General features: G+C 36.7%; 1 pseudogene; it reads left to right on the forward strand.

The window, feature by feature from the left end:
• Positions 1 to 26515, forward strand: part of LOC129144368 (DNA primase large subunit-like) — a 152378-nt pseudogene that overhangs the window by 24086 nt on the left and 101777 nt on the right.

A 26515-nucleotide genomic window follows, 5' to 3' on the forward strand; every position in this document is an offset into this window, starting at 1 on the left:
TAAGATGAAAGCAATTAAGAAATCTTTGCAAAATCACACAGATAGTGACTGTATGCAAACTTTTGCATGACTCTTGAATTCTGAAACTTACCCTCTTAATCATGCTTATCTATTTATTGCCTGGTTCTTTTATGCCTCCATGATTGCCTTGGGCAAACTGGACTTGGAGAAATTATACAAATGAAGAGAAGTTGCAGCCAATTCCTAAAGTGTTGCAACTATTCCACTACTTCCTGTTTACTCTGTCAAATTTTCATCAGTAGTCTGAAAAGGAGAAAATGACTGGAGTTGTAATCACCCATGAAAAGCTGACTTTTGCCCTCCCATTTTGTCAGTAATGCCCTGTGGCATTTATATCACAGTAGTGGAGCTGGTGAATACCACTCTTGGAGCTGAGGTGTGATGATCCATCTTCTGCTAACAATCAGTGCCACAGCATGAAAAGATTATTATTATTTTTCTTAACCAGCTAATCTTGCCATGAGACCCATAAATCCACTTTCATGTAATTTCTGCTTTTTGTTTTCAACTCTGAGTTTCAACACTCAAAAACAATTCCCTGTTGAGTACCTAAGTGCTCATATTGATATTCGTGGTACATTGAACAGGACTTAAATTTCTGTTGTTTCTACAAAGTCCAGGAGTAGGTCTGCCTTTCACTACAATTCACAGATCAGATGTGTGCAGATGCATCTGTTTCAGATTTATCCTTTTATATATCCATGGTATTTTTGCGCTGTACATTAGATGTTTGTGAGACAGTATTTGGGGGAAACTCTAGTTTAGTGTGGATATGATTAATTATGCCTTGCTGTCTTGGTCATTCCCCAACCCCTGCATTCTCCAAAATTAGATTGTTTTCATTGGATTTAAAATGGGATCATTTAAATTTGGTTGCGTAAATATGTGTTTTGTATGTTTTGAAAGTCTTAACCTTTCTCTTTTCAGTCTATAAATTATTGAAATTCTGTTAGCTTTATAATTTTCTGTTTACTGTGATTTTAAGCTATATTGGAAAACTAGCCATGCTGGCCTCTTATGTTTAATGAGCGAGATAATATGAGAGGGAAAATTTCCTCAGGTGCGACTGTGTTTTAATTAAGTTTTATGTAAGTTTATTGAACAAATGCAACTATTAAAAGATGCTTTTGGCTGGGCACGGTGGCTCATGCCTGTAATCCCAGCACTTTGGGAGGCTGAGGCGGGCTGATCACCTGAGATCAGGAGTTCAAGACCAACCTGACCAACATGGAGAAATCCCGTCTCTACTAAAAATACAAAATTAGCCAGGCATGGTGGCACGTGCATGTAATCCCAGCTACTCGGGAGGCTGAGGCAGGAGAATCACTTGAACCGGGGAGGCAGAGGTTGTGGTGAGCCGAGATCGTACCATTGCACTCCAGCCTGGGCAACAAGAGAAAAACTCCGTCTCAAATTAAAAAAAAAAAAAAAAAAAAAAGATGCTTTTATATATTTTGTGTATCATGAATTCTCTTATAGCAGAATATATAATTTAAGACCATCACCTCAAAACAAAACAAAAACACCAGATTACTTTTGTGTAGGCAGAGTTTGTTATACACAATTGCAAAATTCTGTTTTCTTAGAAGGCACTATTATATGTACACTTAGGTGTTTAGAAACCTGGAGAAAACCTCAAATTTTCATGAAAACAGAAACTTAGCACTATATTATTACAAAGGAAATAGGACTTACAGGGGTTTTTAAAATTATATTTTAATGGTCTTTGATTAAAGACCTATCTCAGGACCTGCCTAATTTCCTACCGAATTTCTCCCGCACCCCCTGCCCACCTGCCTTTGCTTGTGTTTTTTCTCTAACCTAACCTCTTCATCTATAAACTACTTTTTAGAAATTTTCTTGGTTTGCTTCTCTTTTCTGCCCCTCCATCTGTTATGTGATAAGCCTTCAGATCCCAAGAAAAAGACTTTATTATTCCAAAATGCTACGCCCTTATCACATTCTTACTTTAAAACCCCTTCAACAACCTTAGCAAACTTTAATCACATACTTTTATGAACCTGGTCAAAATGTCAGAATGTTTTAATATATTCAACATTGTTAAACTACAAATGATAAAAATATTCAAACAACCAGGCCTTTGACTTTTTTTGTGATTATCACATCCTACTTCTAAACCTCCAAGCTTAAATTATTTTCCAACTACAATCTCTAATTCTTCCACTTTACTCCCTAGTTGCTCATTCCTACTGATTGTCATCTTCCTTTCACCCCAGACTTCTATTTCAGTTCCCCAAGATCACCTCCCCCTGTGGCTCTGCAGGCTTCTCTATTCAACCTAGACCTGTTGTCTGGTATTTCAACTCTGCAGGCTTCTCTATTCAACCTAGACCTGTTGTCCGGTATTTCAACAACATTCTAATAACATTCTAGAATCCTGTAGTCTGTGTTTCTAAAGCATAACTCTCTCTATTCAGTGCCATTGTATTGCTCAAAAATCTGTAATGCTCCACATTGCCTACCTTCTCCTCTCACCCTTCATTTAGAAGAGACCTCCTCTCTGCGGGCTTGAGGAACAATTGTTTTGAGCATTGTTGTGGCACTCATCACATTATCCTCCCTGGACTATGTCTGGATCCTTCACTGCTTGGACCCTTCCTTGGTCACAAAGGTGCTTAATAAGTGTATGCTGAGAGATAGGGGGATTGTACAGGGATTCCTGAAGGTGTGTGTGTGGTGTTTTTTTATTTGTTTGTTTGTTTTAGTAATTAGAATCTTTTACATCCAGATAAGGACAACAACTGGGATGTGGAAAAAAAGTGTCTTATAGAGAGAGAATCTGACAATCTAGTGATATTAGAAAAGTAGTTTGTCCTGGGTTTTATGCATTTATATGGTTCTGTTTCAGTAGTGAAGGTGTTTATTTTGCTGTTACAGTGCAGCAATTGTTACCTTTTAGCAAAAATACACTGTATCCTTTTACAATCCAATGTCTTCAGATAGATTTCTAATGTAATTGAATATTCACTGAACCACATCTTTATTGTTTTCACTACTTTTCTATAACTTGAGAAAACTGATATTTCACCCTTAATGCCTTTCACCTGATACTTTAGCAAATAAATTATGCATAGGGAGTGTAAGTAAATCACTGCAATTCCTTATCCATTACCACACATATTTATGGATGAAAAAAATTGATGCATAGCTTGCCTTGTCTTTTTCCTTTTAATCTTGTGGAAAATTAGTGGCTAAACTGAGAATTAAGGAAATCAAATTCAGATTTTTCAAGATTCTCTGATTAATCAAACATTGGCCTTTATATTTGGCAAAATAGTCGTTAATGACATAATTTGAATTTTGTGACCCATTAAAATGTTCTTCGGTCTTTTATATTGAAAAAATGGTATTTGTGTTACATCTCACTGTATTCTTTTATGAAACATTAGGAGTAGGAAAGCTTTTATGCTTACTGAATCCCTTATTTAAAAAACTATGTTGGTGACAGTGAATGTCTCTCAAAATAAAGCTGTGAGTATTTTAAATGGACAGAAAACTGTTTTCTGCTGGGTTTGCATGTGTTTATAGATGTTGAAGCAATTAGAAATGTTTTTTGCATTTAAAAATGACTTTCTGTGTTTTCCCAATATAATTACTAAGACATGTTCCTTCATAAAATCGATCATTTTCAAATCATGAAAATAAGAATATATTTTGACAATTCATTAATATAGCAGCTTCATTTATTTGGCAGCAGTATGATAGAAAGCTGGCGCTGAGCTCTGAATGGAGAAGGGCGCGTCTCTTTCCCTGGCTACCTGTTAGGATTCTCCTTTAGAACCATCTTTTGGCACCTCCAGGTAAAAGCCAGTTTCATGAGCCAATGTGAATTGCTTTTAAGGGTTTTTTTATGTTATGGCAGCATTATTTGTTTTTCTTCTACCTTGATATTTGAGCTTCTGTCAATGTTTCATTATTATGAGGAAAAAACCATTCACCTGGAAACATTGTAAAGATGAGTGAAGAAAATTTATTATCAAAACTTGTATTTTCATAATTTCTTTGTAAGTTTATTCCTGAATTACAGTTTTATTGTTTAGGCTAAATAGTTTTTATCTTGTGGAAAGTGAAATCTTGGCTTGGAAGCACTCAGTCACTCAGGCTAGAAACTGATCTGTTATTCTTGACTTTTCTACCTCCTTCATCAAAGCATATCCATTCTTTTCCAGAAAATTTCCTGAACCCATCTATTGCCTTCCTTTCTCCATCGTTACTACTTTACTCAGGCTCTCACCTTTCCTCACCTGGATGTAACATTGCCTACAGTATTCTTCCAGTTAGTTGCCAGTCCCTCCCCTTTCTAATTATTTCCCCACACTGCTTTGTTTCTCAAGTGTAAACTGGATTATGTCAGTTCTTGCCTCACATCTTTTCATGATTTTTCACTGCCTGCAGAGCATGGGATACAGGCTTCTCACCATCTGCCTTTCTTGTGTTGTATCTAACAATCCCCCTGCCCCCCAGCTATCCTTAACTAGTTCAAATAGGTTTAAGTAGCTGTGATGTTTATTATCACTTCCTCTAATGCAGACATAAGTAAGCCTTTCTGATTATAGATGAGTAGAGGAGAAATGTCATGTCATTCCTAATTCTGATACTTAACATCTTCATTTCTATCATATTCATCCCCACCCCCATGGGTTCCATACTTGCCCACACTAGGCTGGTGGCCTTCTTTCTATTACGTATATGTCTTTTTTATAGAGTTTTTATTTTTTATTTTTGAGACAGGGTCTCAATCCCTCATCCAGGCTGGACTGCAGTGATGTGATCATAAATCACTGCAACCTCAAACTCCTAGGCTCAAGCAATCCTCCCACCTCAGCCTCCTGAGTAGCTGAGACTACAGGTGTGTGCCACCACACCCAGCTAATTTTTTTTTTTTTTGTAGCAATGATGTCTTGCTATATGTTGCCCAGGCTGATCTCTAACTCCTGGGCTCAAGCGGTCCTCCTGCCTTGGCTTCCCAAAGTGCTGGGAATAGAGGCATGAGCCACTAGGACTGGCCAAAAATATTTTTAGAAGTTTGATGTCTACACAGTTTAAGTCTACTTATATTCTCTCTGTAGGCATTTATACCAATAAAGTCTTTGCATTCATCGTTGCTAGCATTCTCTTGCTTTTTTTCTTTTTTTCCTTGAAATTTAGCCCTTTTGTATATTCTAGTGAGGTGTGGAAGAACAAGCATTTTATACTGTCATTTAGGCAAATGTATATGTCCTCTTTATATGTCTTCTCTTTGTACTTAGTATAGCATGCATTAATCTGGGCTGAGAACAACTTCCTTGTGGCATAGTAATCATTTGGCTTCATTTACTCAATAACTATAATTCTGTTTGTACATCATTTTACCATTTATAGAGGCCTTTCATATTTGTTTATTTGATCTGAACCAATCCTGTTACATCATTGTAATCACCACCTTCAGCTGATAGACTAAGAAGCTGAGACTTATAAGGGTCAATGGCATGGCCTAGTACTTCCCAGCTGGGTGATGGCTCCTCTACAGGATCATGCTGTTGTCTCTCTTACAATCCTGTTATTTCTGTACTTACTGGTCAAGACTGCAATTGCTCTTTGTGCTGGAGTATGCTTTACTGATTTTAATTAGCACTTTGGATACATTATTTCATTTGATTTCCCCAGTATTTCTGTTAATTAGGCAGGGCTGGCATTATTAGTGCCATTTTACAAATAAGGATGATGCAAATCAGAATGGTTAAGTGACTTGTCCCAGTTTGCAGAACTGGGATTTAAAGAACAAAAACCAGCCGGACGCAGTGGCTCACGCCTGTAATCCCAGCACTTTGGGAGGCTGAGGTGGGTGGATTACGAGGTCAGGAGGTCGACACCATCCTGGCTAACACGGTGAAACCCCGTCACTACTCAAAAATACAAAAATTAGCCGGGCGTGGTGGTGGGCGCCTGTATTCCCAGCTACTCGGGAGGCTGAGGCAGGAGAATGGCGTGAACCCAGGAGGCGGAGCTTGCAGTGAGCCGAGATCGCCCCACTGCACTCCAGCCTGGGCGACAGACAGAGCGAGACTCCGTCTCAAAAACAAACAAACAAACAAACAAAAAAAACCAAGAACGTGTCTTCATACTCCTAGCCTACTGCCATTCCCAATGCCCCATGCTGCCTCTTTGCTCTACTGTAAGACATGTTGGAAAAAGAAATAACATTTTTATTCCTGAGATTTCACTGAAACAATTATCTGGTTATGCTGTGTACTAAAGTCTAAAACATTAAAGTTAAATGGCAGCTATCAATTTAACTTTGCATGAGTTTTATATGCCATGGTGCTACTGAAATTAATGGAATGCACAGAATCCAATAACACATTGTCAGAAAGGTGTTACTCAAGGGAAAGATAATTCAAGGCAAGGGAAAATAATACAAGAGGAGATGTGTTTTAGGATATGGTCTCATAGGGGAAGAAGAAGAATTTTTTCTTCAAGCCCTATAGATTGGAAAGGACCCATGTAACAAAAGACAGATTAATAGGAGAAAAACAAACAAGTTTATTAACATTTTGTATCAGTTTTCTGTGCTTATAACAGAATATCTGAAATTGGGTAATTTATAAAGGAAACAAATTTATTTCTTACAGTTATGGAGAATGGGAAGTCCAAGGTCCAGAGGGTGTACCTGGTGAGAGCTTTCTTGCTGGTAGGGACTCTCTGAAGAGTCTTGAGGTGGTATAGGGCATCACATGGCGAGGGGGCTGAGTGTGTTAACATGCCAGCTCAAGTCTCTCTTCCTCATTTTGTAAAGCCGCAAGTTTCCTTCCCATGGCAACTCATTAATCTATTAATCCTCTATCCATTAATCCCACATCTCAATACTGCCACATTAGGGATTAAATTTAAACATGAGTTTTGGAAGGGACAGATATTCAAACCATAGCACATGTGTGTGCTATGGAAGACATATGCATGGAAAACATCCAGAAAGTAAGTAGTTCTCAAAAAAGGTGCTTTCAATTCAAGTTTACGTAGCAAATTCAACTAAGAGCAATACATTTCTAGAGAAGTGACATGGCAAAGGAAAAGGACTTTGAGTCTCTGGTGGCAGCAACTTGTGAGAAGGCAAATAAATGGCAGATAAAGACCAGTTGGTAAAGCTTGTTCATATAGTTTCCTCTGGTATCATCTCCACATAATAAGAATCTGAAGTTATCTTCACTGATCAACCTTTGTTCTCACTGGTAAAAGGTGGGCAGGATGACTTTTGTCTTTGTAAATCTGTGTTTTGCTTTTAGGCAGATAGAGGGAGGGCAGAGAGCTTTCCTGAATCTGCTTCTTCTTAAATTGCCTTCGCTCAATAATCCTTCATATTTTGGGGGTGGCATCTTCTGGTTTCCCTCAGTATTAGTCTACCCATTCTGCTCTCAGAGTAATTCTCAGGTCCTTCTTAGCCTGTAGAAGGAGGACTTGCAGGGAGGGGAAATCTGTACCTTTTTTTTTCCTTTTTTTTTGATACAAGGTCTTACTCTGTCACCCAGGGTGGAGCATGATCTCAGCTCATTGCATCCTACACCTCCTGGGCTCAAGCCATCCTACTGCTTCAGCCTCCTGAGTAGCTGGGACTACAGGCACACACTACCATGCCTGGCCAATTTTTGTCTTTTTTGTAGAGACAAGGTTTTGTCATGTTGTTGCTTAGGCTAGTCTTGAACTTCTGGGCTCAAGCCATCTGCCTGCCTCAGCCTCCCAAATTGCTGGGTTGACAGGTGTGAGCCAGCTATATTGTGGTTTTGCTTCATAATCCATACCCATTGTTTAATCAGTAAAATTGATTGATTATGGAAACAACAGCCTATCTACAGACCATCTTGAGCGTATATGTGGTTCAGCAGGAAGAATCTGTAACTGAGCAGATAGAAAGTAGTATCTGGATTTTTTGTTTGTTTGTTTGTTTGTTTGAGACAGAGTCTCACTCTATCACCTAGGCTCGAATGCTCAGGCATGATCATGGCTCACTACAGCCTTGATCTCCCTGGCTCAAGCAATCCTCTTACCTCAGCCTCCAGATAGCTAGGACTACAGGCATGCCACCATGCCCAGGTTTCTGTTTTTGTTTTTGTTTTTTTTAATTTTTATTATTTGTAGAGACAGAGTCTTACTCTGTTGCCCCGGTGGAATTCTTTATGATCATAATGACTCTTCACTCCAGGGTTTCCCTTTAGTTGTGGTATTTGTATAATCTTTGGTTTGATTGTGAATTTCTATGTAATCTAGCATCTGTTTTTTGCTATGTCACACCTGCATGCACCTGAGTCTGTGTTCATGGAGTTGGGCATGAGTAGTGTGTTGTGTGAAGGAGGTGAAACATTACTGAGGTGGGTGGCTTAAGGTAGTATATACCAAGTTATGTTTCCTAATTTGAAGATAATCATGCAGGAAAATTTATTATAGGGAAGAGGATGATATGGTGCAGTGAAAAAATGGGGAATTAGGAATCAAAAGCTTTGAGTTCCCACTGCACTGCTGACTTGCTTTCTGATCCTAACAAGTTTCTAACTCCTCCAAGCCTCCATTCATCAAATGATATACAGAAACGCTCTTTCAGGGGGTTGCAAGGATCTAATTAGAGGCTATTGAAGACTCTTGGTACACTGTAAAATGCTATTCAGATATTATTTATTTTAATAAACAGTGATTGCTTTATGTCAGGCTCTTTAACAAAAATTCTTACAATTCAGACCTCCTATCAACACTGCAAAGCAGGCATTATTATCGCCATTAGTCAATAAGGCACCTGGCATACAGAGAGTAACTAAGTAACTTGCTCACATGCTACTTTTAAGTGATGATTCCCAATTTAAGTTCCAGCTGCTTTTTTGCTATGTTGTCGTGCTGTTAATAAAGGATAAATGGTAGAGGTTTGAACTTTAACAACAACTTGGATTATGCTTCTAAAAAAATGGAAGTGGTGCTCTAGACTAGGAGTCAGGAGGTTCAGACTGTTACTATGTTTTTCTATTATTTTGGAGTAAGTTACTTAAATTAATTTCATTAAATATGTTTAAAACACTTGGCTATGTTTCTGCTAAGGTTTACATATAAAATGCTTTCTTATTTTAATCATTTTCAGAATTTAAAAAATTTCCTTCGAAGGGATCAAAAGTATTTTATGAATCTGTTTTAATATATTTTTTTTCTTTTTTTAAAGTCATTCCTACACTAGCCAAGATTACAGTACCCAGGGAAATGTTGGGAAGATTTCTTTAGATCAGATTGATTTGGTAAGTAGAACATTCTTTTAAACTTAGAACTGTATCAATGGAGGGAACATAGATTTTCTTAAATCAAAGACTTTTGGGTGAGGAGATAGAATATTATTTCACTGCTTGCTGATTAATTTTAAAGAAAATCCCATGTCCTACTTAGATGATTTTTTAAAAATCATAGGAAAATCATTTAATCAGAAAATTATCTGTACTTTTATGAAAACAGAATTTAATCAACGATTCCAAACAGGAATTCTTTTAAATAACTAAATGGAGTTTGTGTTTACATTTAAATACTGTATACATTTAATAAAGGGGAAATGGAAAGCACTAAGTGTATTAGTTTGTTAGGGCTGTCATGACAACAGAAATTTATTTTCTCACAGTCTAGAGGCTCGAAATCCAAGATCAAAGGGATAGTAGGTTTGATTTCTTCCAGGGCCTTTCTTGTCTCACAGATGGCTGCCTTCTCCTTGTGTTCTCCTGTGGTTTTCCCACTGCTTGCATACATCCCTGGTGTCTCTTCTTTTTGTAAGGACACTGAGTGTGTGAGATCAGGACCCCACCCCCATGGCCTCCTTTAATCTTAATGAGTTCTTTAAAGGCCCCATCTCTAAATATAGTCACATTTGGAGCTACTAGAGGTCAGGACTTGATATATGAATTTCAGGGGGAGAGGACAATTCATCATCTAGTGTAGGCTACGAGATTAATAGATAGCTTATTTTAGCATCATTTGACTTTGTGGTTCCATAGGGTAGCGTACTTTGCCATACTTGTAGAATTTCTCTTTAATACATAACAGCATTTGCACTCCATACACAAAGGGAAAATAAGCCAGCCATAAATAATCTTGGGTTAGACAACTACCAAATTATTCACAAGAAATTAAAAATACACAGGGATTTTAATGCTTGGAAACAAGAACTGTAATAAGACTAGTAGAGAAAGACCGTGAGTTTGGATCAGAATGAATAGGTCATCTTCCATTTGAAAAATTATAAAAAAGTACTTGCAGTTAATATGTCTAGAAATAACAATAGGGTTGCCTACTTTACACAGTTGATTTGTTGATTTGAAATTTGTTCTCAAAGATGTCCCATCTTTTAATTTTTTTATTAAACACTTATCTCTAACAGTCCCCTTTCCCACTTCCACTCATATAATTTGTGCTTATATAATGTGAATGGTTGGAGGTTAATTCTGTTCTTTGTTCTACCTAGATGTTTCCCCATTCACAAGCAAATGTGAATTTGGTTGGATACTGTTGGAGTTCATAGAAATATTAATTCATTTAATGGATATGTATTGAGCCCATCAGTTATGTAGCAGCCATTGTGCTGTGGATACAGAAGTGAGGAAAACAGAAAATCTCCCTGCCTTCATAGACCTTACATGAGGGAGAGGGACAACATAATAAATAATAAATAATAAATGAGCAATATAATGTTAAGTGCTATGATGATGATCTTGTCATGGGTCTGTGCCTGAGACCTCGTGGTGAGTAATACAGATGTATCTTTTTTTGGACTGCCTCCTAACTCTGTATCTATATTGTTTGATCTTCACAACAGCATGTCATTTGCATATCCCTTGGTATTTGCAACTCTTCTCCAAATTTTTTCTTTAGTTTTTTCTTCTAACAAATCTGGCTTTCTCAATGCTGTTTCCCCTGTGGGCCTCTTCAAGTAGAGACAACTTTCCCCCCGAGTTCGTATATAGGTATGCGGTGAGTGTCTTTCTTGGTCCACATTTCTCTGCCTTCCATTGTTACAGCTCCAGCTCCTTTAAAGCCCTTGTGATCTTATGATATCATCTGATACCTCCTTTGTTGCTATTCCACCCCCTCCACCCACACCTGTATTCGTTGATGATTTGAACACCTAGCTAATGGTTTTGTGTACTGGCGCTATTCTTGTTATTGTTCTTGGCCTCTGCAAGATCCAAGTTGATAATTTATCCCCTATCCTGGACTTATGATTCTTTTGTTTGCTTGTTTTCCATGATCATTTTTCTATCTGTATATAGCCAGACACTATCTTTTTAATTTTTATTATTTGGACTACTGCCCACACCTCTTAAGTATCCCTCCTGCTTCCATTCTTACTCTCATATAGTCTTTTCACTACATAACAGCCAGAGTTCTCTTTGTTTATTGAATCACATCAGTCTTCTGGTCAGAACCCTCCAGTGGGTTTTCATCATATGTAGACTTAAATCCAAACTCATGTTGTGGCCTCTGAAGCCATATGTGCTCATCATTTCTATTTTATCTTCTGCTCCATTCCAGCTCACTCACTTGCTCTGGTCACATGGATCTTATTCTCTCTTTTAGCACACCACATTTATTCCTTCTCAGGATCCTCATTTCACTAGAATCCAACTTACTTTGTCTTACTTGAAATGCCATCTCCTCAAAAAGGCTTCCCTGGCCACCCAAATGGAAGTACCTCTCCCCTAATCACACTTGATTTCATTTCTCTTATTTCATTTCCAGTGTTTTGGCATCAGATGTTATCTTTTTAATGTCTGTATTCATTGTCCGTCTCCTCCTATTAAAAATAAGCTCTTCGAGGACAGGGTTTTTGACTTCTTTGTTCACTACTGGTTCCCCAGGGCTGTACACATAGTAAGTGTTAAATAGATACTTGTTGGTTGAATGAATAAGAAGTAATCAAGGAATGTGCCAAAAGAAATAGAAATTGAGTTGGGTCTTGAATGATGACTTGGCTTTGGCTACATGGCATGTGCATGAGAAGGGTGCACCAGGCAGGGCTAGCAGAGTGAGAAAAATGAGAAGCTACAGAGCATGACTGCGTGGTCATGGGATAGTGAATAATCCAGTGGACTGGAGCCGAGGACTTATTTTGGTGTAGTAATAATATACTGGGCTTTCCCGGGCTCCCTGTCACAGTGCTTCTGTGGTGCTCAAGTTTTGCCCTTGTTGGAGCCCTCATTTTATCATTTATTTCATGTATTCACTACTATGTGTCACTTACATAGTAGTGAATATAATAATTGTGGTGTCTTTTTCCTTAACTGAATTAAAGGGGACAATTAGGTCCTAGCTTATATTCCAGAACACTTAATAAATAATTGTTCTGTTATGTATAATTGAAAAGTAGTTATTGGCCAGGCGCAGTGGGTCATGCCATCTGTAATCCTAGCACTTTGAGAGGCCAAGGTAGGAGGATCACCTGAGGTCAGGAGTTCGAGACCAGCCTGGCCAACATGGTGAAACCCTGTCTCTACTACAAATACCAAAATCAGCTGGGCATGTTGGCAGGCACCTGTAATCCCTGCTACTCAGGAGGCTGAAGAAGGAGAATCGCATGAACCTGGGAGGCAGAGGTTATAGTGAGCCGAGATGGCACTGCTGCACTCCAGCCTGGGCAACAGAGTGAGATTCCGTCTCAAAAAAAATAAAAAAAAGAAGAAAAAAAAGAAAAGTAGTTACCAGATATTGAGGAAACCTTGCATGTTCATACTAAGGATGTTGAATATTGATTGTATGGATTAGAACAATGTTTAGAAAAAAATCAGATATTAATATGAAGGAACAAAAATGGTCTCATGAAAAGGAGCTGAAAGGCTTTCTAGTTAGTTCTACCAAGGGAGGATATAGGTCTGAATGAACTAGACTGGGGATGGAAAAATTCAGAAGTTGTTACTGTAAAAGAATGAAGAGAAACTAGATGGTCACTAGAGGGAACAGCAAAGTCAAGCAAAGTGAGACCTGCTCTTTCTTATAGATGAAGTGAACTTGCTAAGGCATATGTGAGGGAGTAAGAATTTAAGTCTTGGGAGGATATTTAAGGAAGTCATAGAGAATGCAATTGAAACCGTAAGTGAAAAATTAAAGTAGGAAATGATATTTCATTTTTAGCACTAAGGCACTAACTACACTTTGTTCCTTTTAACTTGGTTTCTTTAACATATTTATTTGAATTTTCCTTATGAGAAGTTTCTCTTATTTTTGCGTTCTGCTTTGTATTTGAGTTATCTTAAAAGTTCATCTGCTATTCAGCAATTGTACTTTTATCTCAGGGAAATGAAATCTTATGTTCACATAAACACCTCTTCAAGAATGCTCATAATAGCTTCATTTGAAATAGCCCAAACTGGAAACAACCCAAGTGTTCTTCAATGAGTGAATAAATAAATTATGATACATTCATACCATGGAAAACTAGTTAGTAATAAAGAAATAAGCTTATATACAACTTAGATGAATCTTGAGGGAATTCTGCTGAGTAAAAAATGACAATCTCAAAACAATACATATTATATGATTCTATTATACTCTTGAAATGACAAAATTATAGAGATGGAGAACCAGATCAGTGGTTGCCAAAGATTAGGGAGCTGAGGGAGGGGAGCAGGGTGCAAAAGTTAGATGGGGGTGGTTATAAAATCATGAGAGATCTTTGTGGTGACAGAACTTTTCTGCATCTTGACTGTGGTGGTGGATGTATGAACCTACATGTGACAAAATTGTATAAAATTTAATACGGAAGTAAGTGCATGAGTACAACTGAGGAAACCTGAATAAGACTAGTGGATTGTATCAATGTCAGTATCCTGTTTGTGATAATCTACTGTAGTTGTACATGATTTTATCTTTGGGAGAATTTGGATATATGCTATCTCTTTGTATTATTTCTTGTAACTGTATGGGAGTCTATAGTTAACTTCAAAGAAAAAGTTTAATTAAATTAAAAAAAACAGGTAAAATAAATTTTAATAGTATGTTATTTAATCCAAAGTATCTAAAATATTAACTTGTAACCAATAAAAAATGTTAATAAGAAACATCTTATACAGATAAGAGTCATCTGTAACCACAGTAATAAAGTAGCACTTTCTTATGGTGTTTGTTTTTTTATTCCAATTAAATTGAATTAGCAACCATAACAAATATTACAGGGTACCTGATAAGTCTTCCACTTAACTTAAAACTCTACTGTTTTTTCTTGTAGCTTTCTACCAAATCCTTCCCACGTTGCATGCATCAGTTACATAAAGCCTTGCGGGAAAATCACCATCTTCGTCATGGAGGCCGAATGCAGTATGTCCTATTTCTGAAGGGCATTGGTTTAACTTTGGAACAGGCATTGCAGTTCTGGAAGCAAGAATTTATCAAAGGAAAGATGGATCCAGACAAGGTAATTTTGAAAAAAAATATCAGAGTGGTACCTGATATTTTAATTTGGTCTGAAAATGAAACGGTCTATTTTTTTTTTAAATATGCTCCCTGCAATGTAGTTGAAAATTCTAAAAGGATAAATGTGTTGACAATTCAGTTTAGATAAAAAGAAACTTGCATATTAATCTAATACAAAAGATTGGGAAAGGAATGTTTTCCTTTATAGGTATATTGCCAGTAGTAATTATAGGACTGAAATTGCTTTCAGAGTTATATATCTGTAGGAATATATGCACATAATGTTTTGAGCACTGGGAGATATGAACAAATAAAATGAAACAATTTAAAATATTTTCTATTATGTTATGCAGAATCTTTTATAAACTTTTGGTTTTTTTTTTTCGAGACAGGGTTGCCCAGGCTGGGCTGGAGTGCAATGGTGCAATCATGGCTCACTGCAGCCTCGACCTTTAGTGAACCTCCCACTTCATCCTTCCCAGTAGCTAGGGCCACAGGTGGACACCATTATGCCTGGCTAATTTTTTTCTTTTTTAAATTTTTTGTAGAGATGGAGTCTCACTATGTTGCCCAGGTTGGTCTCAAACTCTTGGGCTCAAGCCGTTCTCCTGCCTTGGCATGCTGAAGGGTTGTGATTAAAGCTGTGAGCCTGAGTCATCATACCTAGCCTATAGAACATTTTTAGATGGACAATAATTACTATAAACCGGAACAACTTTTTAAAAATCCTATCTGCAGTGCTTATATTCCCAATCCTATGCCTTATTTCTCTTTAATAGTGCCAGCTAATAACATTTTACTTGGAAATATGATTTCTTGCCCCTTCTATGCCATGACACTGTGGTATGAAGAACATTTTTTACTGTTTATTTCTTGATTTGCTGCCTCCTAAAAGTAAATTATAGAAGAAAGAATATTTACCAGGTACATTTTATAGTACTTTATTATGTTTTATGTTAGTTTGCAAGCATTGCCAAAATAAAATACCACAGACTGGTTGGCTTAAAAAAGAGAAGTTTATTTCCTCACACTTCCGGAGGCTGGAAGTCCAAGATCCAAGTATTGGCAGATTTGGTTTCTCCTGAGGCCTGTCTCCTTGGCTTACAGGTGGCCTTCTTCTTGCTTTGTGCTCACATGGCCTTTTCTCTGTGCATGTGCATCCCTGGTGTTTCTTCCTTTTCTTATAAATACACTAGTCTTACAGGATTAGGGCCCCACACTCATCTGACCTCATTTAACCTTAATTATCCCTTTAGAGGTCCTATCTCCAATTACAGTTGGATTTGGAGTTAGGGGTTCAACAAATGACTTTTAGGAGATCACAATTCAGCTCGTATCTGTAGCTATATACTTTATTAAAAAGCTTAGATTTTTAAAAATAACATTATAAAAAGCTGTTACAGTTTTTTCAGATTTGTTTTAAAAACTGTCTTCATCGACAATTATCCATAGAATCTTAATGAAGTCATTTAATAGGATTTTCTTTGAGCAGTTTTGGATAATATTTTTTATATTTCTTTTAAAGGTAATTTATTCTAATTATAGAAAATATGAAAAATACAGAAAAATTCACCTGTTATCCTCCAATTTGAAATAATTACTGTCAACATTGTAGCCTTTTACTCTAGTCTACAGAACTAAACACTGCTGATTTTCACCATTCTAAAAATTGTCATTATATTATGATTATTTTTCCATATTTTTGACCAATCTTTGAAAGTATCTTAATGAGTTACATAATATATCCTTTGAAAGTGATATAATTTGTTTAATCATTCTCCTATTGTTGGACATTTGGTTGTGTCTAATTTGACTCTGTTATTTATGTTACTAATATAAATAACAGAGTCAAATAGCTAATATCCTGTGGACATAGATAGTTGATTATAGTTTTGATTATATTCTCTGTGTGTGTGTGTGTGTGTGTGTGTGTGTGTGTGTGTATGCATTCACCAGGAAATAAAATTATAAGAAACTACACACAGCTGGGAAGGTTGGCTCACGCCTATAATCCTAGCACTTTGGGAGACCGAGGCAGGTGGGTCGCCTGAGGTCAGGAGTTCAAGACCAGCCTGGCCAACATGGTGAAATACCGTCTCTACTAAAACTACAAAAATTAACTGGGCGTGGTGGCAGGTGCCTGTAATCCCAGCTACTGGGGTGGCTGAGTCAGGAGAATCACTTGAACCTGGGAGGTGGAGGTTGCAGTGAGCTGAGATCGCACCACTGCACTCCAGCCTGAGTGACAGAGCGAGACTCCATCTCAAGAAAAAAAAAAAAAAAAGGAAACTACACACAATTTTAAAGTTTTAATGCATGCTGTGAAATGACTGTTCAGAAAGGTTTTAAATTAGACCCTCTTCAAGCGATGTGAGAATTTTGCTCTGCCATTGACATCATTATGTATTATTAATTTAAAACAGTTTTTGATCTTTTTATTAGGAATTCGATGTCTTAAGTAGGTAGATGTATTAGGGTTCTCCACAGAAATGGAACTGTGTGTGTGTCTGTCTTTCTGTCACTTACACACACATGCACACGGACATACACACACTCTCTCTCACACACACACAGAGCGAGAGAGAGAGAGAGAGTTGGGGGTTATGGAAGTTGACAAGTCTGAAGATCCGCAGTTGGCAAGTTGAAGACCTGGGAGAGCCAATGTTGTAGTTCTAGTCTGAATCCAAAAGCCTGAAAACCAGAAGAATGATAGTATACAAGTTGATGCTTGAAATACACAGGTGTGAACTGCATGGGTCCACTTACATGTGGATTTTTTTCAATAAGTATATTGGAAAATTTTCTGGGGATATGCAACAATTTGAAAAAATTTGCAGATGAACCACATAGCCTAGAAATATCAAAAAAAGGAAGAAAAAATTAAGTATATATGAATGTGTAAAATATATACTAGTCTTATTTACTAACATGAGATATACAGAAATCTATTGCAAAAAGTTAAAATTTATCAAAACACATGCACACAAATGTACAGACCATACATGGTGCTACTCCCAGTAGAGAGAAATGTAAACAAATATAAAGATGCAGTATTATAACCTACATAAAATTAACTGTAGCACATTCTGTACTACTATAGTAATTTAATAGCCCCACCCTGTTGCTACTGTGGTGAGCCTATAAGTGTTGCAAGTATCTGCTTAAAACGCTCTGTGATGCTAATCATCTCAGCGTAAGCAGTTTGCACAGTAAATTGTATATTACAGTAAAGTGATCTCTCACAGTTCTCAGGTATTTTTCATCGTGTTCAGTGCAATATCATAAACCTTGAATAACACCATCGGGCTCATAGGAAGTGTCACTAGTAATGCTGGAAATGCTTCCCCAAACCAGAGAAAAGTAATGATATTACAAGAAAAAGTTGAATTGCTTGATATGTAATATAGATTGAGGTCTCCAGCTAAGGTTGACTGCCATTTCAGACAGATGGTTCATCTTGTAAATAGATAATGTAAACTTACGGTATCGATCAATGTAGTACAGTACTGTAAATGTATTTTCTTATGACTTTCTTTCTCTTTTTGTATTTTTAGTTGAGACGGGGTTTCACCATTTTGGCTAGGCTGGTCTTGAACTCCTGACCTCAGGTGATCTGCCTGCCTCAGCCTCCCAAAGTGCTGGGATTACAGGTGTGAGCCACTGTGCCTGGCCTATTATGACTTTGTTAATTTTTTTTTCTCCAATTTACTTTATTGTGAGGTTACAGTGAATATATATAATACAGTGAATATATGTAATATTCAAAATATGTGTTAATCAGCTGTTTATGTTATTGGTAAGGCTTATGGTCAACAGTAGGGTTTTAGTTGTTAAGTATTTGGGGAATAAAAAGTTATACATGGATTTTTAACTGTATGGGGTGAGGGGTGGAGGTTGTTGCCTATAATCTCTGCGTTGTTCAAGGGTCAGCTTTAGTTCCAGCTCAAATGCCAACAGCTTCGAGACCCAGGAAGAGTCAATGTTTCAGTTTAAAAAATGAGGTCCCAGTTTAAGGAAGTCAGACAGAAGGAAATTCCCTCTTACTCACAGGAGGTCAGGCTTTTTGTTCTGTTTAGCCTTTCAACTGATTGGTTGAGAATTATTCACATTAGGTAGGGCAATCTGCTTTACTTTAACTACCAATTCAAATGTTAATCATATCCAGAAACACCCCCTCAGACACACCCACTGTAATGTTTGACCACATGTCTGGGCATCTCATGGCCCAGTCAAGAGCTGGGTTTTTTTGTTTGTTTGTTTGTTTGTTTTTTGAGACAGAGTCTCGCTCTGTCACCCAGGCTGGAGTGCAGTGGCGCAGTCTTAGCTCACTGCAACCTCTGCCTCCCAGGGTTCAAGCAATTCTCCTGCCTCAGCCTCCCAAGTAGCTGGGATTACAGGCATGCATCACCATGCTCAGCTAATTTTGTATTTCTAGTAGAGACGGGGTTTCACCATGTTGCTCAGGCTAGTCTCGAACTCCTGACCTCAGGTGATCCACCCGCCTTGGCTTGCCAAAGTGCTGGGATTACAAGTGTGAGCTACTGCCACCATGCCCGGCTGGCGAGTTGTGTTGTTTTGAAGTGAAAAGAGAGAAGTTGAGCTAGCATTTTAGCTTGGTTTGTGCTGTAAACTGAGAGAAGAAAAAGGAAAGTAGAGAGGGAAAACCAGCTGCACCAGCCTATATGGACACTTACCCTGAGTACTAAGTCTTTGCCTTGGACACCTGTTCATTGACCTGCCTTCTTTTATGTACATCTGGAATAGCCTGTGGAGCAATATCATCAGTAGTCTTTTTTTTAACTTGTATGTTTAAATTTTTTTATTATGGAATTTTTATTTTGCAATGCAAACTTTTTTCAAAAATTCTTATAAAAGAAAATAAATAATTTTTTAGTTTTCTAGATAACATATAGTCTATATTTTTATTAGCTTATTAATTACAGCAAATGTTATTTTGACTAAAGGATTGTAAGACACATTTCTGACTTTCTATGACTATTTAGTGTTCTGTTGTTACATAGTCCATATTGTAAATGTTCATGTTTTTCTCAACTATATCGTTTAAATGTTTTTTCAATGACATGTAATAAACTAAGGCATACTAAATTACAATATTCTCTAATTGAACCATTGTATCTATTTGTTAAGTGATACATACAATTAAAAATATTCTTAAGAGGTATAAAAATTGTTGGCTTAAAATACTGCTTATAGGATATTTTTTAGGATGATTATAGAAGATGTTAAACATTTTTTATAGTGCTAATTAAAGGACTTGGGTGTTGAACCCAGCTCGAATGATTTGAAATAACAGCTTCTGTTTGGACAGCTTATGTCCTAACAGTGTAAGAAAAATGATGTGGTAACAGTCAATTTCAACTGGAATTTTTCTGTACTATTGTTTCCCAAATGATCATAATGTCTGATTTCTTTCTCTTAATATTTGTGTCCTCATTGTGACTTATTTGAGATACATTGCTATGTGAGTCTGAGCAAATATTTTGGGTACTTAGCCAGTACTTTTGAGTCAGCAGAGACTGGTATAATATCTCCAGCAATTTTGAGCTCTAACTCTGCAGCTACAACTACCATTCCTAGATATACTGCCTGGAACCAAATATTTCTTTACCCTAACTTCTAACGCAGCTCTGTTCTTGAATTGACTGCCTGATCAGTATCTGTCTCTTCCTCCCATCTTTACTTACTTGTGCTTGTTGCAGGCATTTTTTTTTTAACACTTTGCTTTTAAAACTAATGTTATACTTAATGTTGGAGGGGAATGTGTTGTCTGTATTCTGAAATAATTTACACCTGTATTAGTGTTTGTAACTGTCATCCAAAGTATAAATATTAAAGTATTGTGTCTCTAGATACCTTTTATTAAGGTTAAGCAGTTTTTGTGTTATAATGCACATAATTTCTGTTATAAACATTTTTGAGTAGTAATAATGGATTGTGGAAGCAGCTTAAGGTTCTGATGCTCACTGTTATTTTTTTATTAGGAATTTGATGTTGTAAGAGTTAAAGAAGGAGGAAAGAAACACGAAAAGCAGCTCAACAGTCAAAGACAGGTTTATTTTGGAGAATAAACCTGAGTGGGGCTTCTGGCCGAGTTTGGTCAGTAATGCTGTCTCTTACAGACTGAGAGTATTTATTGGTGAGAGAGCTTGGAATGTTTCTGTGTGGGGGAGAAGTTTATGGCAGGGTTGGAATGTCTCTGGTCGGAGAGGAGATTATGTTGGGGCTGACATCTCTCCAGCTGCAGGGGAGGATATCTCGGGGCTGGCATGTCTCTGGTCAGGGAGGGGTTTGGCGTGTTTCTGGTCACAGATGTTATTTGTGGTTTATGGTCATGCTGACTTTAGCCATTAAGCTGATGCCCTTTGGATTTAGGCAGTTTTTGATCAACGTAAATTTTAAGATGACGGTGCTTGTCCAAGATGGCAATGCTCCTGCTCTGTCAGATGTATTAAGTCAGTCCTACATATGTAAAAATTAGCCATCTGTCTATAAAATGCTTATTCAGAGTTACTAGTTTGGATTATTTTTCTGGCCTTTTGAAACTATTTTCTGGCTAGCATATATATTCCAATAAATGATATAGGTTATTTGCTACCAGATTATGTTCTTTTAATTTTGGGTGCTTATGACTACCTTATATTTATTGCTTATTTATTCATTTATTATCTGTATCCTACAATTAGAATATAAACTATATAAAAGCAGGTATCTTGTCTTTCTTGTTGACTGCTGCATGTTCAGGCACCTAGAACAGTGCCTGACTCGTAGCAGGCACTCAATAAATGTTTATTGAATAAACTAATACATGGAAATTTCCATATTATTTACATAGAAATAAATTTTCATACATGTTCATAGATATTATTTATTTATATTTTTCTGAATACAAGGTAAATTCTACCAAATCTTTAAAGTTTGGCTTTCGATATGAGAAAAAATAATCTTTATCTGTTTTGGTTCTTTTTAGATAGAGCTGTTTCTAACAAGTTATAGAATTTAAGTCATTTTAGTTGCTTTTTTATTTCTAAGAGCAGTAGATCTCAGCATCAGCATCATTTGGGAATTTGTTAGAAATATAGATTCCCAGAATCAAATTTGTTGTCGTCCATGTATTTTTCTAAATCAAAATATGGATTGGTAGAATATACAAATATACAAATATTTAACATAGTATCATATTACGATTTTTATAAAAAGTACAGAGAAATATATTTGTGTGTATATGTATATACATAGATACATACACATGTACATATTCCATCTACTTGGCATAGATCATTCAGCCGATTTTTATTGTGTGTTTATCATGAACATGTACCATTCCGAACATACTGAAATAAAAGAAACAGCCCTTATTTATGAAGACTTTCCAAGACCTTATTTTATTTATTATAATTATTTTTGAGATGGAGTTTCGCTCTTGTTGCCCAGGCTGGAGTGCAGTGGCGTGATCTCAGCTCACCACAACCTCCACCTCCTGGGTTCAAGCTATTCTCCTGCCTCAGCCTCCCAAGTAGCTGGGATTACAGGCATGTGCCACCAGGCCCGGCTAATTTTTTTTTGTATTTTTAGTAGAGGTGGGGTTTCTTCATGTTGATCAGACTGGTCTTGAACTCCCGACCTCAGGTGATCTGCGCACCTCAGCCTCCTAAAATGCTGGGATTACATGCGTGAGCCACCATGCCTGGCCCCTCCAAGACCTTATTTATGAGAGTCTTCCAAGAGATTTATTTGGAAAAACCAGATAAATACAAATGTACAGACAGAGAAAGAAGGGAATTTCATGTTAAAGGGACAACATTTTAAAGGACCTTAAAGTGCAGTCCATCCTGTAGGTGGTAGGAACCTGAACTGTACCAGTGTAATTGTGGCAAGAGGGGAGTCTGGAGACATAGATTTTTTAGCCTAATTACTAAAGATAGATTGAATTAGTAGGCCAGTAGGAACTGGTCTTGTTGGGTAGGTAGGTGCCAACCAGGATCCTGTCAGCCAGGATAGGGTCAACTGGTAACTGGAATTTAGTCAAATATGTGTAGTTTCACAACTTTGAATATTTACTAAAATAATATAATGAATGTTGGATGCTATGCAGGTTTACTGAAAAGCGGAAAATAGTATGAGTAAAGTTTCCACTTGGTTCAAATTAATTTCGCCTAACTTCGGATTTCTGATTATATAGGCCAACATTGATTTTTAAGAAACTATTTTGCTTTAGAGCAAATTTAAAAATTTTAATCTACTTGGTTATAGTTTAATTGAGAATGAAGGAATTGGAAACCAGTTCCAAAACACGTTGGTAAAAAGGAAAGTATTATTAAGGTGATGTGGAGTAAGAAAGTTATTAGAGTGGATCGTGTTAGAGACCAATCTTGAATTAAGATTTGGAGAAAGTGAATGACATGGATTAGTTGAGAAAGAACTGAGAGCAAGAATACACAGTGAACAAGGAATGAGGGGAAAGGACACAAAACATCGTTAACTCTTCCATTATTTTCTTTATTTTTATAATTATTTTAATAAAATAATTTTACAGTAATAATTCTTCCATTTATTACTCATTCACTTAGGCTTTTTATTACCTGTTTTTGGGATTGTTGTGGTTTTGACTGTTGTGATTTAAAATTCTCCATTTCCAGACTTTTTGTAATTTACCTTCTCAGTATATTTGAATACTGTTTTATTTAGATGCATATTATACTTGAGGATAGAGATTTTAGTATTAAAACATCAACCATTTCCAAGAGAACATTCCATTGTTGTATGATCTTATAGCAAACCAATTGCTTTTCACAGTATACCTTACTCCAAAAAACATTGGTTTCATAATGTAGGGTTTTTATTCTTAAATTGTTGAATATGAATATTGATATATGTAAAATGTTAAAATAAAGCTCTTTGAGTTAACCCTTGTCAGTGAAGGATGGAGAAATTTGAAAATTGCACTTAGGTTGCTGAATCAGATTTTTTGAATTTGTGAATGATTCACAAGAAGTATTTAAAGTTTTGAACGTCTTATTCCTTAAATAATTTCCCGTATTTCTGAAATAAATGCACCTATGCTTTATACAAATAAAATTTAATTAGTCAGAGTAAAGTTTTTCATGTTTTTCTTAGTTGTAATTATAATTTACAAGCCTGTCTACCTGAAAAAAGCATCACCCTGGGTGCAAGAGATATAAAATCAAACCTTTATTTATTTATTTTTTATTTTAAAAATTTCAACTTTTATTTTAGATATGGGGGTACATGTGCAGGTTTGTTACCTGAGTATATTTTGTGCTGTGACGTCATCTCCCAGGTAGTGAGCATAGTACCCAATAGGTAGTTTTTCAGTCCATCCTCCCTTCCGCCTCTAATAGTCCTCCGTGTCTATTGGTCCTATCTCTATGTCTGTGGGTGCTCAATGTTTAGCTCCCACTTATACGTCAGAGCATGCACAAACCTCTATTTAAAGTATGAATACCATGAAAATATTCTTTTACTTGGCACTTGGATATTAAATCACTTTGGCGACTAGCTTTGTTAAGTATTACATTGAACTGGATAATTCTTCTAATAAATTCAAAGCATGTGTCCTGTCAGATTGCTCATAGTGTTGTTATTCTGAATTGCTTTAAGCTGGTTTTATTGGATATTAGGTACAACATTGATAATGCACATTTTCTGTAGCTGTGGTTTCTGTCCTTGATGACAGCATGCTTAAGGTCTATTATATGTTGTTATAATTGGGTCAAGGAACATTTAGCACTGTTTAAAAAGCTTATCTTTTCTTCCAGAATCTAGCTTGCGTCAAGACTTAGAACCAACTTGTGTTGTTAAAAATTGACTACTGAAGGATTAAATATTTGGCAGGTGGGATGTGAGTATATGAAACATTTATTGTTAGGATTTTTTATTTCAGGGACAGGTAGATCTCAGCATCAGCATCATTTGGGAATTTGTTAGAAATGTGGAGTCTCAGAATCAAGTTCTGGGGTCAGGGCCCACAATTTGTGGTTTAACAAATCATCCAGATGAAATTGATGCACACTAAAGATTCAGAACTACTGTTTTAACTACTACCCTGTCATAGTCCATTTTCTAGTGCTTATCACAGAATATCTGAAAGTGGGTAATTTATAAAGAAGAGAAATTTATTTCTTCTAGTTATGACTGAGAAGTCCCAGGTCATGGGGCTGCATTTGTTGAGAGCCTCCTTACTTGTGGGGACTCTCTGAGGAGTGCCAAAGTTAAAGCAGGAGTGCCAAAAGTTAGAGCAGGAACCAGATTTCCTGGTCTTAGCATACAAGAAAATGGAGGCGATGGGAATAGAATGTGTGTTCCTAAAGTTTAAGAAGTCAGGAAGGAAAGAAATAGAGCATACTAGGTATAGAGGGTGACTGTGCCAAGCAAGGTTTTCAAGTTGGGGTGGGCAGGAGCAGTAAAACTCATGGAAATGGAGGATGTGCTGAGAATACTTGAGGAAACAAGGCCTGAGGAGATGGAAAGAGAATTTTAAACATTTATTTATTATGTGATTATTATAATATGAACCTCTGTTTCCTATGTGATGTTCCCTGAGTGTAGAATTTGTTTCTTTCTTACCGTGATATACCCAGCACTTGAGATGGTACTGACAGACTGTATATGCTCAGTAAAATTTGTTGAATGACTGAAAGAATTGCATTGGGAGTTTAGTTTATCTCACACCTGATGGATATATGAAAAATTATGAATTGGTAAAGGAGTGTTTAAAAGTAGAAAGAAGAGCTGTGGGAGCTCACATCCACTGCTCATCTTTCCAATAAAGTAGGCAGGGGAATTGCTTACCAGAAGGATTTGGTGTATTTAGGACTTAAAGAAAGTTGAAGAGTCTAGAATAATACCTTCCATAAGTGTGCTAAGTCATTAACTAATAAAAAAAAAAAAAAAGATTGCTAAGCTACAGAATGGTTACAGTTTGAGTTTCTAGCATATGCTAGGCACTATAACTAATATTCTACATACACAATTTTATGGAATCCTTAAAACAATCTTAGGAGATAAGTATTATTTATGTTGAGTTTACTAATGAAAAAACAGTACTAGGCTATAAATTTGTAACTGGCTAAGTCAGCACTATTATGTTGCTTTCTCTAGCAGTGTCTTATGGCCTTAGAGCAAAAGCAGAGATGGCATAAGGTAAAATTTATTCAGGTTTAGGAGTTAGCAAAGCAGGCATGCTGCTTTAAATTCTTCCTATGTTTTCTGTTTAATTTAATCTCACAGCACCACCATGAGGTAAATATTATCTTCATTCGATGCAGAGTTTAATGTGTTTTCCTCAGGCAGCAAAGGTGGTACATGATCAAACCTGGGTTAGACCCAGGTCTATTTTATTCCAAACCCTGAACTTCCCCCAGTACTCTCAGAAGGAAGACTAGACTTAGTGTTTAGGTTGACACTGATAATGATAACTATGTAAACTTTAGAGAACACAATTAACAATAGAGATTTTTCAGTTCTTGAGGACAATAGTAATGTCTGCTAAAATATTGCAAAGAATTAAGTATATATGTGAAATACTATGTAATCTATAATGTACTAAAGAAATTGAATAATTTTAAAATGTTGATAAAGGGGTTATTCTATATCATTCACATTTTCTCAATATATTTGTAAACCTGTTAACTTCCAGACACAAATATTAGTTTTCTAATTGCCTATGTCTTGGTTTTTCTTTCAAAGAAAAGCTTGTTTTGTTTGAATGTTCGTGTTAGTGAGATCCTAGGAAAGTAATTTGAATGTAATGAAAAAAATAGTTTCTTATGGCTCACGCCTGTAATCCCAGCACTTTGGGAGGCTGAGGCGGGCAGATGACCTGAGGTCGGGAGTTTGAGACCAGCCTGACCAACATGGAGAAACCCTGTCTCTACTAAAAAGACAAAATTAGCTAGGTATGGTGGTACATACCTGTAATCCCAGCTACTCGGGAGGCTGAGGCAGGAGAATTGCTTGAACCTGGGAGGCGGAGGTTGTGGTGAGCTGAGATCTCGCCGTTGCACTCTAGCCTGGGCAACAAGAGCGAAACTCCATG

The sequence above is a fragment of the Pan troglodytes genome, chromosome 5, assembly GCF_028858775.2.
Source record: "Pan troglodytes isolate AG18354 chromosome 5, NHGRI_mPanTro3-v2.0_pri, whole genome shotgun sequence".
Taxonomy (NCBI): domain Eukaryota; kingdom Metazoa; phylum Chordata; class Mammalia; order Primates; family Hominidae; genus Pan; species Pan troglodytes.